Source organism: Ranitomeya imitator, chromosome 3 (assembly GCF_032444005.1).
Source record: "Ranitomeya imitator isolate aRanImi1 chromosome 3, aRanImi1.pri, whole genome shotgun sequence".
Classification (NCBI taxonomy): Eukaryota; Metazoa; Chordata; class Amphibia; order Anura; family Dendrobatidae; genus Ranitomeya; species Ranitomeya imitator.
In genome coordinates this window covers 688870951-688888484 of record NC_091284.1, presented here as the reverse complement: position 1 = coordinate 688888484, position 17534 = coordinate 688870951, and positions in this window count along the sequence as shown.

Genomic DNA, 17534 nt, shown 5'->3' with positions numbered 1-17534 from the left:
TAGAACACAGCGTCCTGTCCCTAACTGAAATCACAGCAGAGTGAGCGCAAAATGGCGGCAGCGCTTTTTTATAGTGCAGAGTGACATCATTTCAGCAGCCAATCCCAGCCTTGCCAGTACTTACATGCCCACCATGCTAAACAGGATGTGCCCACACTTTCATTCATTCCTCATTGGCTGCTGCGTTCAATTTGAATTCTGGGAACTTCCGATTCCGGTATCCGATACGCGGGAAGTATCGGAATTCGGTATCGGAATTCCGATACCGCAAATATCGGCCGATACCCGATACTTGCGGTATCGGAATGCTCAACACTATTTATAGGTCAACTGTACCCTTACCTGATTTCCATAGCAGGGACCCTTTATACGAAGCACATTAAGGTAGCACTACGGATACCTAGGGATCGTCTATATATATCTCTGCTATATTCATTTTATAAATTTATATTAAATTCTTTATTCCAGCCCCTGTGGCACCAGGACTGTGATCCTATTATAGGAACATTCTATGCCAGTACTAAGACTGTAACCCAATAAGGTCTACCATATGCTATCTTGCTACAGGTAGTTACCACATATACTTACACTATAATTATTAATGACTACATTGGCTCATATGATGTATTGCTTTTTCCTTCTGTTTTATATTTTTACTGTAGCTATACCTATTCTCTATACGTGAATTCTGATAGGAGTAACTCCTTTACCAAACTTCATAAACATTTTGAGGTAGCTATACATTACTGTCTCCTTACATATATCTGCTCCTTATATTATAATAACTCCATGTATACATATTCCTTCTATTTAGGAGCTCATTACTCCAATCCTGTGTATACAATTTTACACCATATTCTTTCTGTGACAAGCAGTCGGATAGGTCTCCTCGTTCCTCCTCCCACTTCCCCTCTCCCTCCCACTCCCTGATACTTTATCACTATTGTTATTGTTTTGGATAATCATGGATTCTGTACATTCATCTGTTATGTCACTATGTTATATCATGAAATGTTGATATTGCTTCTCTATTTTGTATGAGAACTTGTATTTTGCTTTATTTATTTTTGTCCTTTACTGCTTTATGTTTAACTGTAGACTGATGAAGGTCTAGATAAGTCAAAACGTTTACAGACTGCAAAAACAATAAAAAATCCTTTTGCAATGACATACTAAGTTGAGTGCCAAGTTCTTTATTTTACTAATCCTAAGTAATGGACTCCTGAAGCAGAAGAAGCCATTGTATCCCTCAAGCAGGTATTCTCCTTAGCTCCGGTGCTGCTTTGCCCAAACCATAAAAGGCAGTTCTTTCTGGAGGTGGAAGCATCATCCACAGGGGCCAGAGCTGTCCTCACTTACAGTAGAAGTCTTCATCTGGTCGCATGGTGTCCTGCGGCGTTTTCTCTAAACTCTTCTCGGAACCAGAAAGCAATTACTCTATTGGCGATAGAGAACTGCTTGAGATAAAGCTGGCTCTAGAGGAGTGGCGGTACTCGCTGCCAGTGCTCATCTTAACGGCAGCAGAACCTGCTGCACCTGCCTGAGCTTGTCTCTCCATCAGCCTGTCCTGTCTGTAAACATAAGGATGAATGACCGCGGGGAGATCAAAACATCCAACACCGCGGAGACACCATCACGTGTTACTCAACGCAGTGATCCAGAACACTGTTCCCATCCCTTATGGGAAATATGCAAATGCATGTGGAAAAGCCGCGGAGACACCATCACGTATTTCTCAACGCAAGCAATAAATAGCCAGGTCTTTCACCGGGAAGGAACAACCACGGGAAGGGCAGCATCCAAAAAGGAAAACCACCTATGCCAAAACATGGTATCCATCCACAGACATCTGTTTCGGGGTATTTGCTCCTCATCAGTGTGGAGTAGGCAACTGGCTATTAGGAGCAGTGCCTAGTAAAAGGACTATAAACATAAGGATGAATGACCTCGGGGAGATCAAAACATCTAACACCGCGGAGACACGATCACGTGGTTCTCAACGCAGTGATCCAGAACACTGCTCCCATGCATTATGGGAAATATGCAAATGCATGTAGAAAAGCCGCAGAGACACCATCACGTGTTTCTCAACGCAAGCAGTAAATAGCCAGGTCTTTCACCAGGAAGGAACAACCATGGGAAGGGCAGCATGGGAAATATGCAAATGCATGTAGAACAGCTGTCTGTGGATGGATACCATGTTTTGGCATAGGTGGTTTTCCTTTTTGGATGCTGCCCTTGCCGTGGTTGTTCCTTGCCGGTGAAAGACCTGGCTATTTATTGCTTGCGTTGAGAAACACGTGATTCTTCTTATTTACGCTGTGTGACAAAGTTTATGGCAAGGTGCTGGAGGGGAGATATGTTTCGCTGAGGCTAATCGCCTCCTATTCACTTTGCTGAAACTGGAGGACACTGTGTTTTTTCTGCAGAGAAAATGTGCAACATTCAAAAACTCCATAAATAATCACCGTGGGAACATAGCCTAAGAACATAGCAGTTACAAATGTTGGTGGACATTCATGAAGGGATCTGTACCTAACTTTTTTCCCTTTCTAAAAAAGTGGAGAGGACTTAGTATGTGGACATGGGGCGCAACAGAGTTACTATAATTTATGCCAATAACTGGTGCAGCTTGTAACTGAAATTTTGGATAAATCATAGCTGATGTGGATTTTGGTTATAGCGCAAGAGCTCCCAAAAATGCTCCAAATCTGTTAACATGCATTCACCGCTTAACAATTTTGGCACATTTTATTCCACTGTATGATCATCAGACCACATTCACTCGTTCAGTATTTTGTGAGTTTATATACCTCTGTATTTGTAAGCCAAAACCAGGAGTGGAACAATCAGAGGAGAAGTATAATAGAAACACGTCACCACTTTAGGATTTATCACCCACTTCTGGTTTTGGGTGCTTTCACATTGCACTCAGTGCAACCATCGGGCCATACGTCTGAAATCCACTGCAAAATGGAGTCCGGACTTATGTGCTGACGGGACCATATACCGTAATGGGGACGGCAGAGCGAATGTGCTCCCTGATGCTCCCTGATTTGCACAATTTTCTGGAGTGTATGCCTACAGGAGGTGGACACCCAGATGCAGTTTACCACGTAGGCACATGCCCAAAAATGATGCACGCTAGACAGTGGCGTAGGAAGGGGGGTGCGGAGGGGCGGGCCGCCCCGGGCGGCACAATATGGGGGGGGCGGGTCACCGGGCCGCGGCCGGCGCTGCAGGAGGAGGAAGAAGAAAAAAAAAGATGTGGGCCCTTTAAATCTTCGGGGGCGCCGACCCCCCTTCCTGCAGCAAACCCCCCCGGTGCCAGCGCTGGCACTAATACTCACCTCTCCTGGTTCCTGCGGCTGCGCGGCAGCTGCAGCGTCTTCAGCGCCCTCTGACTCTGCAACGTCTCAGGGCAGAGGGTGCGATGACGTCATCACTGCGTGCTCAGCCTCTGTGTCCTGAGCGTTGCAGAGCCGGAGAGACGCACCAGACCTGCTCTGGGAACGGGAGAGGTGAGGATTTTACTTTCTTTTTTTTTTTCTTTATGTTTCACTCTCTGTCTGGGGGCAATGCTGGACACACTGGGGCAGATTTCTGGACAAACTGGGGCAGATTTCTTGGCACGCTGGGGCAGATTTCTCGACACACTGGGGCAGATTTCTGGACATACTGGGGCAATGCTGGAGACCCTGGGGCAGATTTCTGGACACTGGGGCAATGCTGGAGACCCTGGGGCAGATTTCTGGACACTGGGGCAGATTGCTGGACACACTGGGGGCAATGCTGGACACACTGGGGCAATGCTGGACACTGGGGCAGATTGCTGGACACACTGGGGCAGATTGCTGGACACACTGGGGCAGATTGCTGGACACACTGGGGCAATATGCTGGACACTGGGGCAATATGCTTTCTTGGCACACTGGGGCAGATTTCTTGGCACGCTGGGGCAGATTTCTGGACACACTGGGGCAGATTTCTGGACATACTGGGGCAATGCTGGAGACCCTGGGGCAGATTTCTGGACACTGGGGCAATGCTGGAGACCCTGGGGCAGATTTCTGGACACTGGGGCAGATTGCTGGACACACTGGGGGCAATGCTGGACACACTGGGGCAATGCTGGACACTGGGGCAGATTGCTGGACACACTGGGGCAGATTGCTGGACACACTGGGGGCAGATTGCTGGACACACTGGGGGTAATATGCTGGAGACACTGGAGCATATTGCTGGACAACCTGGGGGTAATATGCTGGACACACTGGGGTAATATGCTGGACACACTGGGGCAGATTGCTGGGCACACCGGGGCAGATTGCTGGACACACTGGGGCAATATGCTGGACACTGGGACAATATGCTGGACATACTGGGGCAGGTTGCTGGACACACTGGGGGTAATATGCTGGACACACTGGGGCAGATTGCTGGACACACTGGGGGCAGGACTTGAGGCATGGGCAGAATGTAGATACGGGCCATGATTGGAGACACGGGCAGAATGAAAGACATGGGGTAGGATTGGATCATGGGGCAGGATGGATACGATGGAGACTGATGTGGCAGGATGGGAAGATCATATGGCGTAGAATGTATACTCATGAGGGCAGGATGCGAGAACATATGGCTGGAGCCAGGAACGAGATACACGGGGTCAGGATGGGGGATATTATTATTACCACAGGGGCTAATTAAGGGATATTATTACTGCAGTCATGTATTTATTTTATTTTTTGAGTATACTGTTTTAAATGGGGGGGGGGGGGCGGTCCTGTTAATGTGCAGAGTGACACTATATCACCTTTTTTTCTTCATGTGGTGTAATGTAGAAGTTGTTAAAAATTAAGTAATGTGTTCTGCAAGCGGAGCTCGAGATAACTGTGTTATTTCCTGCAGAAACGAGTCCTGGCTGGAAGAAATGGCGGTCTGTGCTGGATGAAAGATGAAGGACTTTATCTAGAGATGTCACTGGTGAGTCAGTGTTACCTATACACTGACACTATACACTATATACTATATACAGCGGTCCTGTGTACAATGTCACCAGTGATCACTGTATTACCTATACATTATATACAGAGCTCCTGTGTATAATACCACCAGTGATCTTTGTATTACCTCTACACAGACACTGCATACTAAGTACAGATCTCCTGTGAATACTGGCACTTATGGTGATAGTATTGTGGTTTTTTTTATTACTGATCAGTATTGTAGTATTCAGTCACTATGTGGTGGTAATATGTGGTCTGGAAATGGTGTTGTGGTATTTGTCCCTTGTATGTGCTATTTGGTCACCAAGTGGTGGTAATATGTGATCTGGTCATGGTGTGGCGGTATTTTTCCCTTGTATATAGTATTATTCGGTCACTATGTGGTCTGGTCATGGTGTGGTGGTGTTTCTTCCTGTATGTGATATTATTGGTCTTGGTAGAGTGGATTGTGTTGTGTATGGCGGTCATTTGTTCTCTCTGATATTAATTAATTTAAAGTCACAGGTTTGGCAAGTGGGGGTGACACCATTAGGCCCAGTTTAAGTTCTACAAAACAGGAAAACTATTTTTGGTAACCTTTGTGTGTATTGAGCCGGGGGGGGGGGGGGGGCGCGCCAAACTCGGGAATAGCCCCGGGCGGCAAAAGCTCTAGCTACGCCTCTGATGCTAGAGCACACGATTGCTGTGCAGTCACCATTACAATCTATGGCCCCGTCGGATCATATGTCTTGTCTCTGTTTTGCGGGGGGAGGGGAGGTTTTGGACCTATGCCCCGACGGGACCAGCGAACATGAAGAGAAAGCACCCTTAAGCAGGGGTCACACTTGGGAGTGCAATGTTAGAAACTTGCAAGAGTCCCTCGCATCAATACCGGACACTGCTGCCGGCACTCGGGACCGGAGCGTGTGGCTGCATGTATTTCTATGCAGCTGAAAGCTCTAGTCCCGAATGCCAGCAGACGTTCCAGGTATTGATACGTGAGTTTCTCACATTGCACTCGCAAGTGTGACCCTGGCCTTAGGGCTCATACCCATATGCGACTAAAAAGTTCCATAATCTGGACCGAAAAAACTGACGAGTACCATGCGAGTAAAATGCGATTTTCACACCTAGCATCTGATTTACACCCGATTGCAATGCGATTTTAACATGAGCTTTTACATACAGGATTTCTCTATGTTATTCACACATCGTTGTCAAAGGAAATATTCGTCAAAACACACATATATATCTTAATATATACTTACCTTGTAATGTCTTCACATCCTGTTCCGTCCAGATATGTCTGGATCTCAGAATTCCAAGCGGCGGAAGTTCACCGACCTCCATATTGGGACACCCAAGTGATGGGTGTCTCAATATGGAAACTGCTGGTGGTACCAGACTCTTGCGCAGTACCACCAACAGAACACTGTCACACCACACACACACTGTATACGCTGTATGCACCACACACACACACACACACTGTATACGCCATATGCAGCCTCTTGCGCGGTACCACCAGTGGAACACAGCGGAACATGTCGATGCCGGGATCAGCCAAATGATTCACTGACCGCCACTATCTTTGTACAGGAGGAGTGCATGCGCAGTTTTAATGTGACTGCCGCTATCTGTCTGCACAAAGATGGCGGCGGTCTGATTTACTGCGCCTGCGCGAATTCCGTGCAGGCACAGTGAATCATTCGGCTGATACCGGCAGAAGATGCGTGATGTGACATGAGGGAAGAAGACAGCACAGTGGTAGAGAGAGAGAGCAGACAAGGGGGAGAGCACATGGGGTACACAGGTCAAAGAAGAGATGATATGAGAGCAGACGACAGCAGATGGGGGAGAGAGAAAGTGCACAGGGGTGAGAGAGCCAGAGCAAAGAGGGGAGACAGCTGAAACGGGACAGCAAATGAGGGGAGGACACAGCACAGGAAGAAGAGAGAGAAGACAAGGGAGATAGCACATGGTGATAGGTGTGCGAGAGATTCTCAACGCTGCAAAGCCTGCCTCCATTGTGACATTACCGCCTCCATCTAGTATATATACTGTATATATATATATATATATATATATATATATATATATAATAGATAGATAGATGGATAGATAGGTTAGAATAGAATGGATAGAATAGATGTATACACATATAATACGTATATATATATATATATATATATATATATATATATATATATATATACCGTGTTCCAAACTATTATGCAAATAATTTTCTCTGATTTTCCTAAATGGTCGGTGCAAATGACAGTCAGTCTAATAAAAGTCATCACCCGTTAGAATATACATCGGATTTTATTGAAGAAACCTCCCAATGATAACAGTATAATCTCCGAAATGAATAAAACCTCAAAATGCACTGTTCCAAATTATTAGGTACAGTAGAATTTCTAAATATTTAATATGTTTTAAAGAACTGAAAATGCTCATTTGTGGAATTTGCAGCATTAGGAGGTCACATTCACTGAACAAAAAAGCTATTTAACTCCAAAACATCCTAATAGGCCAAGTTACATGTTAACATAGGACCCTTCTTTGATATCACCTTCACAATTCTTGCATCCATTGAACTTGTGAGTTTTTGGACAGTTTCTGCTTGTACGTCTTTGCGTGAAGCCAGAATAGCCTCCCAGAGATGCTGTTTTGATGTGAATGGCCTCCCACCCTCATAGATCTTTTTCTTGATGATACTCCAAAGGTTCTCTCTAGGGTTGAGGTCAGGGGAAGATGGTGGCCACACTATGAGTTTATCTCCTTTTATGCCCATAGCAGCCAATGACTCAGAGATATTCTTTGCAGCATGAGATGGTGCATTGTCATGCATGAAGATGATTTTGCTCCTGAAGGCATGTTTCTGCTTTTTATACCATGGAAGAAAGTTATCAGTCAGAAACTCTACATACTTTGCAGAGGTAATTTTCACACCTTCAGGAACCTTAAAAGGCCCTACCAGCTGTTTCCCCATGATTCTGGCCCAAAACATGACTCCTCCACCTCCTTGCTGATGTCGCAGCCTTGTTGGGACATGGTGGCCATCCACCAACCATCCACTACTCCATGCATCTGGACCATCCAGGGTTGCTCGGCACTCATCAGTAAACAAGACTGTTTGAAAATTAGTCTTTATGTATGTATGGGCCCACTGCAACCATTTCTGCCTGTGAACACTGTTTAGGGGTGGCCGAATAATAGGCTTATGAACCAAAGCAAGCCTTTGAAGCATCCTACACCTTGAGGTTCGAGAGACTCCAGAGGCACCAGCAACTTCAAATATCTGTTTACTTGTTTGTAATGGCTTTTTAGCAGCTGCTCTCTTAATCCAATGAACTTGCCTGGCAGAAACCTTCCTCATTATGCCTTTATCAGCACAAACACGTCTGTGCTCAGATTCAGTTACAAATCTCTTAACAGTATGATGATCACGCTTAAGTTTTCGGGAAATATCTAATGTTTTCATCCCTTGATCAAGACATTGAACTATTTGATGCTTTTCAGCAGCAGAGAGATCTTTTTTCTTTCCCATGTTACTTGAAAATTGTGGCCTGCTTAATAATGTGGAACATCATTTTTAAGTAGGGTTTCCTTTAATTAGAATCACCTGGAAAACTAATTATCACATGTGTTTAAGATTGATTTCAGTGATCCAGTGAGCCCTGAGACACAATACCATCCATGAGTTTATTTGAAAAACAAAGCTATTGAATCTTTATGACACTTAAATCCAATTAGCATAATAATTTAGAACACGGTGTACACTGCTTAAAAAAATAAAGGGAACATTTAAATAACATAATATAACTCCAAGTAAATCAAACTTCTGTGAAATCAAACTGTCCACTTAGGAAGCAACATTGACAATCAAGTTCACATGCTGTTGTGCAAATGGCATAGACAACAGATAGAAATTATTGTCAATTATCAAGACACACTCAATAAAGGGGTGATTCTGCAGGTGGGGACCACATACCACATCTCAGTACTAATGCTTTCTGGCTGATGTTTTGGTCACGTTTGAATGTTGGTTGTGCTTTCACACTCCTGATAGCATGAGACTGACTCTACAACCCAAAAAAGTGGCTCAGGTGGTGCAGCTCATCCAGGATGGCACATCAATGCGGGCTGTGGCAAGAAGGTTTGCTGTGTCTGTCAGTGTAGTGTCCAGAGGCTGGAGGCGCTACCAGGAGAAAGGCCAGTACACCAGGAGACGTGGAGGGGGCCATAGGAGGGCAGCCATCCAGCAGCAGGGCTGCTACCTCAGTCTTTGTGCAAGGAGGAACAGGAGGAGCACCGCCAGGGCCCTGCAAAATGACCTACTGCAGGCCACAAATGTGCATGTGTCTGCACAAATGGTTAGAAACCAACTCCATGAGGATGGTCTGAGTGCCCGACATTCACAGATGGGGGTTGTACTCACAGCCCAACACCGTGCAGAATGCTTGCCATTTGCCACAGAACACCAGGATTGGCAAATTTGCCACTGGCGCCCTGTGCTCTTCACAGATGAAAGCATGAAAGCAGGTTCACACTGAGCACATGTCACAGAGTATGGAGATGCCGTGGAGAGTGATCTGCTGCCTGCAACATCCTTCAGCATGACCGGTTTGGCAGTGGGTCAGTAATGGTGTGGGGTGGCATTTCATTGGAGGGCCGCACAACCCTCCATGTGCTCACCAGAGGTAGCCTGACTGCCATTAGGTACCAAGATGATATCCTCGGACCCCTTGTGAGACCCACACTATAATCCATATCTGGGGTAAATAGAGTTTTCAACCAGGATGGTGCCAAGATGGGACAACCCAGGCTGAAAACTACTGCTGAATGAGGAGATGCTTCGAGCAGAGCTAGTCATTGAAGCTGTGCTCCCTCACAGCCTGAACAGCGGTAACCTCTGGACCGTGGGAAAATGCTTTAGCATTTTCCCACACTTGAAAGTTCAGCACAGGTCAGGCTAAGAGTCAGCGCAGCATCAGTGATGGCACCGCTAGTCACTGAAGCCGCTGCTCACAGCCGTGCTGAACTTGGATGACTTCTTTACAGTGGGAAAATGCACTGGCATTTCCCCACAGTCCAGAGGTTACCGCAGTTCAGGCTGTGAGGGAGCACACCTTCAGTGACGTCACCGCTAGTTACTGATGCTGCGCTCGCAGCATCTCCTAATTCACCAATAGTTTTCAGCCAGCCAGTGCATCTTGGCACCGTCCTGGTTGAAAACTGTATATACCCCAGACATGGATTACTGCCTGGGGTTGGGACACAACAACAGACAGATATGGTATATTGTTGGTTTATTTTTATTACAGGAAATCAATGCCGTCGCACGGATTAGGAGTAATAATAAAATGAGGAAACTGTATTGCGTTTTATTTCATTAAAAGACTATTCTGGCTGTGTCTTTATTTAACATGTAACAACCATAGCATTAGTAATGGATAGGTGTCTTGGTTGGTACAGATATATTGATGATATCTTGTTTATATGGCATGGCCCTGTCCTGGAGTTACAAGAATTCATGGTGGGATTGAACGACAACGGCTCCAACATCAAGCTCATGTATGCATGTCATCACAGTGAGATCTCCTTTCTGGACATCACTCTAAAGGTCCAGGATAATGGTGAAATTTACACCGATATGTACCGGAAGGAGACCTCAGTGAATGCACTTTTACATTCAACCTCATCCCATCCATCCTCCACGATAAGAGCCATCCCCATAGGACAGTTTCTTCGGGCTCGAAGAATCTGTGCCTCTGATTCACTTTTTGAGAGACAGGCTGTGGACCTTGGGGAATGTTTTAAACAATGTGGCTCTAGTGGTCGAACCATAAAGAAGGGGTATCTAAGGGCAAAAAAATCGTGCAGAAATGACCTTTTGGCGGAGAGAAGGAAAACGAAACTAAAAACTTGGGATAACCAACCGAGATTTGTGTCAACATTTAATCATAGATGGGATGAAATGAGACGTGTTTTGAAAAAACATTGGCCGATCCTAGTCACTGACCCCCTACTCAAAAGATGTCTGTCTGACCAACCTCTTATGACAGCAAGAAGATGTAATAACATCAAAGATATGTTAGTCCACAGTCACTACGTGGCAAAGACACCAGATCCATTCCAAGCAGGGAGGCAAAGGAATGGTTTCTTCCCATGTGGTGACTGTTTGGCCTGTAGAAACCTTGTCAGATCTGCGATATTCGTATCATCAGATGGGAAACGTGAATTCAAATTAAGAGATCACATCACGTGTAGCACGACTCATGTCGTTTATTATGCTACCTGCACGTGCAATCTTGTGTATATTGGGCTGACGTCCAGGGAGTTGCGTGTTTGCGTATGCGAACACGTAAGAGATATTAAAGCAGCACGTGATGTGGTTGATGAAGAATATTTGAAACCCATCCCAAAACATTTTCGCAGACACCACGATTGTAACCCCAAAGATCTAAAGGTGTGGGGGATTGACAGGATTCGGTTAGGCATAAGAGGTGAAGACGCTAAACAGAAATTGGCTCAGAGAGAATGCCGCTGGATCACAGTGTTAAATACTCTTGCTCCAGCGGGTCTCAATGAGCAGTTGAGCTTCAGTTCATTTCTATAGATGTACTCCGGATCCTTTTTAGTTTTTTTGGTTGTTGCTGTTGTTTTTTACATTTTATGTGTTTTTATTAATTTCTCTTGTTTCCTTTGATTAATTACCTTTTAGTCACCTTTACAGTCTTCTCTTTTCGTCATTGATGTGGTGCCCTTACTGGAGGAGATGTATTTGATCTATGGCTTCAGTCATCACGACTGCTGGACAGTCGGGGCTACAATCAATCCCGCTATTGGACACTTGTGATGTCACAGCACCTGTGGAGCGTCAGAAAATATTTGTTCACCATTTGTATAAACATACACATTTTTTATTATTTTGATTTATATACATATATATATATATATATATTCATGCACGTAATAATTTATTCATGTATTGTTTATTTATATTAATATCTGTGTTATTCTCTTCATTAATATGTTTTATTTTTCACTCCACACTTGTTTTTCACTATTTCTTTTTTTCCCCTCCTGCTTTCTTTCCCTTCAGGGGTTAATATAGTATGGGGAGGTACGCTCATTATGCACATTGGGCTGGCATTTCTGTCCGTCCTACTGTAGGGAGATGACTTATTCTCCTTCTTCTTCCCCTCTTGTTCTTCACTGTCGCCACCATCAGCGCTCACATCCCTCTTTGATTGTGGCATTTAGATCGACGCTCCTACCATAGACACTTACGTTCTCCATCCTGATTAGCTCCACCGCGCGCATGTCAGCTGCCGCTCTGAGTCCGGGGCATTGTGGGCGGCGCCGTGTGATGACGCGTGCGGTGCAGTGACGTCATCGCGACGGAACTGGCCGCGGCGCCATCTTGGACGCTGCCCGGGATGCAATTCCCGACCGTGCGAGCGGCGACATGCGCCGCATCAGGTGGCACTAATTCTATTATTTGTGGAATCCTTAAATAGCACCTCTGGTTAATCAGCAGCACCGCCCCCTGACGAAGCTGACGCGAAACGCGCGTTGGGGCTACAGCGTGGATCATTTCTGAGTGCCAGCTCCAGGGGTAAGGATGTAAGGGGGATTTGGGTGCAATCACTGACATTTGTGATTGTTTAGAGCCTGTGTACAGGGCTCTGTGGAGGTCCACATGGATTTGTGATTATTTGACGAGGCCTTATACCCCCTGACCCCCTCTCCCTGGCTCTATATATATACTTTTGCACTAGGCACTTTATCTAAACATGTGGCATCAGTTTTTCTCCACGCTGGTTTTTCATCTGTGCTACCGTTACTGTTTCTTTTGCTTGCTACTTTTTGTATACTCATTGTCTTAATGTAACTAATATTGGATTTTTATTTATTTGCATTCAATAAAATTGTTATTTTAGTATGGACTTGTACTCCGTTTTTGTCTGTATTATGCTAAGTGCCAAAATTGGCGCATCTTAGAGATGTGGATTTTCTGGCGTGGCTGAGTGCTGATGTTTTTAGCCGGGGGGGGGGGGGGCAATATCCATGGCCCATTTCTAGGCTATTAATATCAGCCCACAGCTATCTGCATAGCCTTTGCTGGTTATTAATTATGGGGGGACCCCATGTCACTTTTTTGGGGGGTTCCCCCATTTTAATAGCCAGTAAAGGCTAAGTATAAGTTGTGAGATGATATTAATAGCCAGGGAAGCTCCATGGGTATTACCCCCTTCCCAGGCTATAAACATCTGCCCCCAGTCACTGGCTTTCCCTCTGCTGGTTGCAAAAATTGTGCAGGAGCCCATGCCATTTTTTTCCATAAAATAATCTTTTATTAATTAATCACATGTCTAGTAATTTGCACACACACTGTATTTGTCACTGACATCTATATATCTACCTATTCTATATGTATTTACTGTGTGTAATGTAATCAATCTCTTCTATCCTGTCGGCTCCTGCAGTGATTTTACAGAAGCCAGCAGATGAATTACCGGCTTTTCTTCTATCTTTCTGTGCAATATAAATACATATATACAGCACTGGCAAAATTAGAGTCCACTGCAAAATTTTCAGTTTGTCTGGTTTTTCTCTTTATAGGTATACTAGCTGAAGAGCCCGGCGTTGCCTGAGCATAGTAAATATCTGTGGTTAGTTATAGCACGTCACTTCTCTTATTTTCCCATCACGCCTCTCATTTTCCCCCTCACATCTCTCATTTTCTCCCTTACACCTCTCATTTTCCCCCTCACTCCTCTTATTTTCCCCCTCACTCCTCTCATTCCCCCCTAACACTTGCCATTTCAACCTCACATCTGTCATTTTCCGATCACTCCATTTTTTTCCCTCACTCCTCTCATTTTGCACTCACACCTTTTCATTTTCACCTCACACCTCTCATTTTCACCTCACACCTCTCATTTCCCCTCAGTATATACATGTTTGTCATCTCCCTTATATATAGTATACACCTGTATGTCATCTCCTGTATATAGTATATACCTGTATGTCATCTCCCCTGTAAATAGTATATACCTGCTGTATGTCATCTCCTCCTGTATATTGTATATACCTATGTGTCATCTCCTCCTGTATATAGTATATACCTGTATGTCATCTCTTTGGTATATACTATATATCTGTATGTCATCTCCTCCTATATATAGTATATACCTGTATGTCATCTCCTGTATATAGTATATACCTGTATGTCATCTCCCCGTATATAGTATATACCTGCTGTATGTCATCTCCTCCTCTATATACCTATGTGTCATCTCCTCTTTTATATAGTATATACATGTATGTCATCTCCTCCTGTATATAGTATATATGTGTCTCATCTCCTCCTGTATATAGTATATACCTGTAAGTCATCTCCTCCTGTATATAGTATATACCTGTGTGTCATCTGCTCCTGTATATAGTATATACCTGTGTGTCATCTCCTCCTGTATATAGTATGTACCTGTATGTCATCTCCTCCTGTATATAGTATATACCTGTGTGTCATCTACTCCTGTATATAGCATATACCTGTGTGTCATCTGCTCCTGTATATAGTATATACCTGTGTGTCATCTCCCCTGTATATAGTATATATGTGGGTCATCTCCTCCTGTATATAGTATATACCTGTATGTCATCTCCTCCTGTATATAGTATATACCTGTGTGTCATCTCCCCTGTATATAGTATATATGTGTGTGTCATCTCCCCTGTATATAGTATATACCTGTGTGTCATCTCCTCCTGTATATAGCATATACTTGTGTGTCATCTCCCCTGTATATAGTATATACCTGTGTGTCATCTCCCCTGTATATAGTATATACCTGTGTGTCATTTCCCCTGTATATAGTATGTACCTGTATGTCATCTCCCCTGTATATAGTATATACCAGTATGTCATCTCCTACTGTATATAGTATACACCTGTATGTCATCTCCTCCTGTATATAGTATATACCTGTGTGTCATCTCCCCTGTATATAGTATGTACCTGTATGTCATCTCCCCTGTATATAGCATATACCAGTGTGTCATCTTCCCTTTTTATAGTATATATGTGTGTGTCATCTCCCCTGTATATAGTATGTACCTGTATGTCATCTCCCCTGCATATAGTATATTCCAGTATGTCATCTCCTCCTGTATATAGTATATACCTGTATGTCATCTCCTCCTGTGTATAGTATGTACCAGTGTGCCATCGCCTCCTTTACATAGTATATACCTGTGTGTCATCTCCTCCTGTATATAGTATATACCAGTGTGTCATCTCCTCCTGTATATAGTATATACCTGTATGTCATCTCCTCCTGCATATAGTATATACCAGTGTGTCATCTCCTCTTGTATATAGTATATACCAGTGTGTCATCTCCCCTGTGTATAGTATATATGTGTGTGCCATCTCCCCTGTATATAGTATATACCTGTGTGTCATCTCCCCTCTATATAGTATATATGTGTGTCATCTCCCCTGTATATAGTATATATCTGTGTGTCATCTCCTCCTGTATATAGTATATATCTGTATGTCATCTCCTCCTGTATTAGACCGCGTTCACACGTTATTTGGTCAGTATTTTTACCTCAGTATTTCTAAGCTAAATTGACAGCCTGATAAATCCACAGCAAACAGGAAGCCCTCCCCCTGGCAGTATATATTAGCGCACACATACACATAATAGACATGTCATGTGACTGACAGCTGCCGTATTTCCTATATGCTACATTTGTTGCTTTTGTAGTTTGTCTGCTTATTATTCAGATTTTTATTGTTGAAGGATAATATCTGACTTGTGTGTGTTTTAGGGCGAGTTTCATGTGTCAAGTTGTGTGTGTTGAGTTGCATGTGGCTACATGCATGTAGCGACTTTTGTGAGATGAGTTTTGTGTGGCGACATGCGTGTAGCAACTTTTTGTGTGTCGAGTTGCATGTGACAGGTTAGTGTAGCAAGTTTTGTGCAAGTTTTGCACATGGCGAGTTTTATGTGTGGTGCGTTTTGAGTATGTGCAAGTTTTGTGTGAGGCAACTTTTGCATGTGTTGCAACTTTTGTGCATGTGGCAATTTTTCCGCGTGTGCAAGTTTTGCGTGTGGCGAGTTTTCCATGAGGTGAGTTTTGCACGTGTGGCGAGTTTTGCGTGAGCCTAGTTTCGCATGTGGCGAGTTTTGCGCGTGGCGAGTTTTGAGCGGCGACTTTTGTGTTTCGACTTTTATATGGCGAGGTTGGTGTATGTGTGGTGAAATGTGTGCTGAGGGTGGTATATGTGTTCAAGCACGTGGTAGTGTGTGGTGCATTTTGTGTGTGTGTTCATATCCCCATGTGTGTTGAGTATCCCATGTCGGGGCCCCACCTTAGCAACTGTACGGTATATACTCTTTAGTGCCATCGCTCTCACTCTTTAAGTCCCCCTTGTTCACATCTGGCAGCTGTCAATTTGCCTCCAACACTTTTCCTTTCACTTTTTCCCCATTATGTAGATATTGGCAAAATTGTTTGGTTGTTGGTTGTTGGTTTGGTTAACGCGCGGGGTTAAAATTTCGCCTCACAACATAGCCTATGACGCTCTCAGGGTCCAGACGTGTGACTGTGCAAAATTTTGTGGCTGTAGCTGCGACTGTGCAGATGCCAATCCTGGACATACATACACACACATTCAGCTTTATATATTAGATTTTGAGTAAAATGTAAATTGCTGCTTTTGGGTGACCTTATGCCACTCCTGGTACAAAATTTTAAGCAGTTCTCCTTTGATGGCTTGTGACTATCCATCTTCCTCTTGATTGCATTCCAGAGGTTTTTAATGGGGTTCAGGTCTGGAGATTGGGCTGGCCATGACAGGGATTTGATGTGGTGGTCCTTCATCCACACCTTGATTGACCTAGCTGTGCGGCATGGCACATTGTCCTGCTGGAAAAAACAGTCCTCAGAGTTGGGAACATTGCCTGAGCAGAAGGAATCAACTGTTTTTCCAGGATAACCTTGTATGCGGCTTGATTCATACGTCCCTCACAAAGATTAACCCGCCAAATTCCAGCCTTGCTGAAGTGTATGTGGCAGACAAGGTGGTAGCCGTGGCTGAGGTAAAAGTCTCTTGCACAGCCTGACCTCCCCTCACATACACTCCATGACTTTCAGTCAGCATACCTGCTGCTCCTTTACTTCTGGGGCTTCCTGTAATGCACTGCACATTCTCCTCAGCCGTAGTAGAATAAACACAGTCCCAGTCCCATTGAACGCTTGAACAATAAACTTTACTAAAGACGGTCACAATAACGGTTCCCTTAAGCAGGCTTTATATTAAATAATTTCCTTGCTGTCCCTGTCTCTTCTCTGATCTTGTCAGCATTTATATCTGGCTTCGCTTTACACAGCTTCTTCTCTTTCTCTGCCTTTCCTTCATCTTTACTAAGCTCGCTTCTGGAACGGACCGTGCCTATCGGTCCTTCGGTGTCCACTGTGCCCAGTCTTACTTTAGCAGGGATTCCTCTAAACCATTTCGCC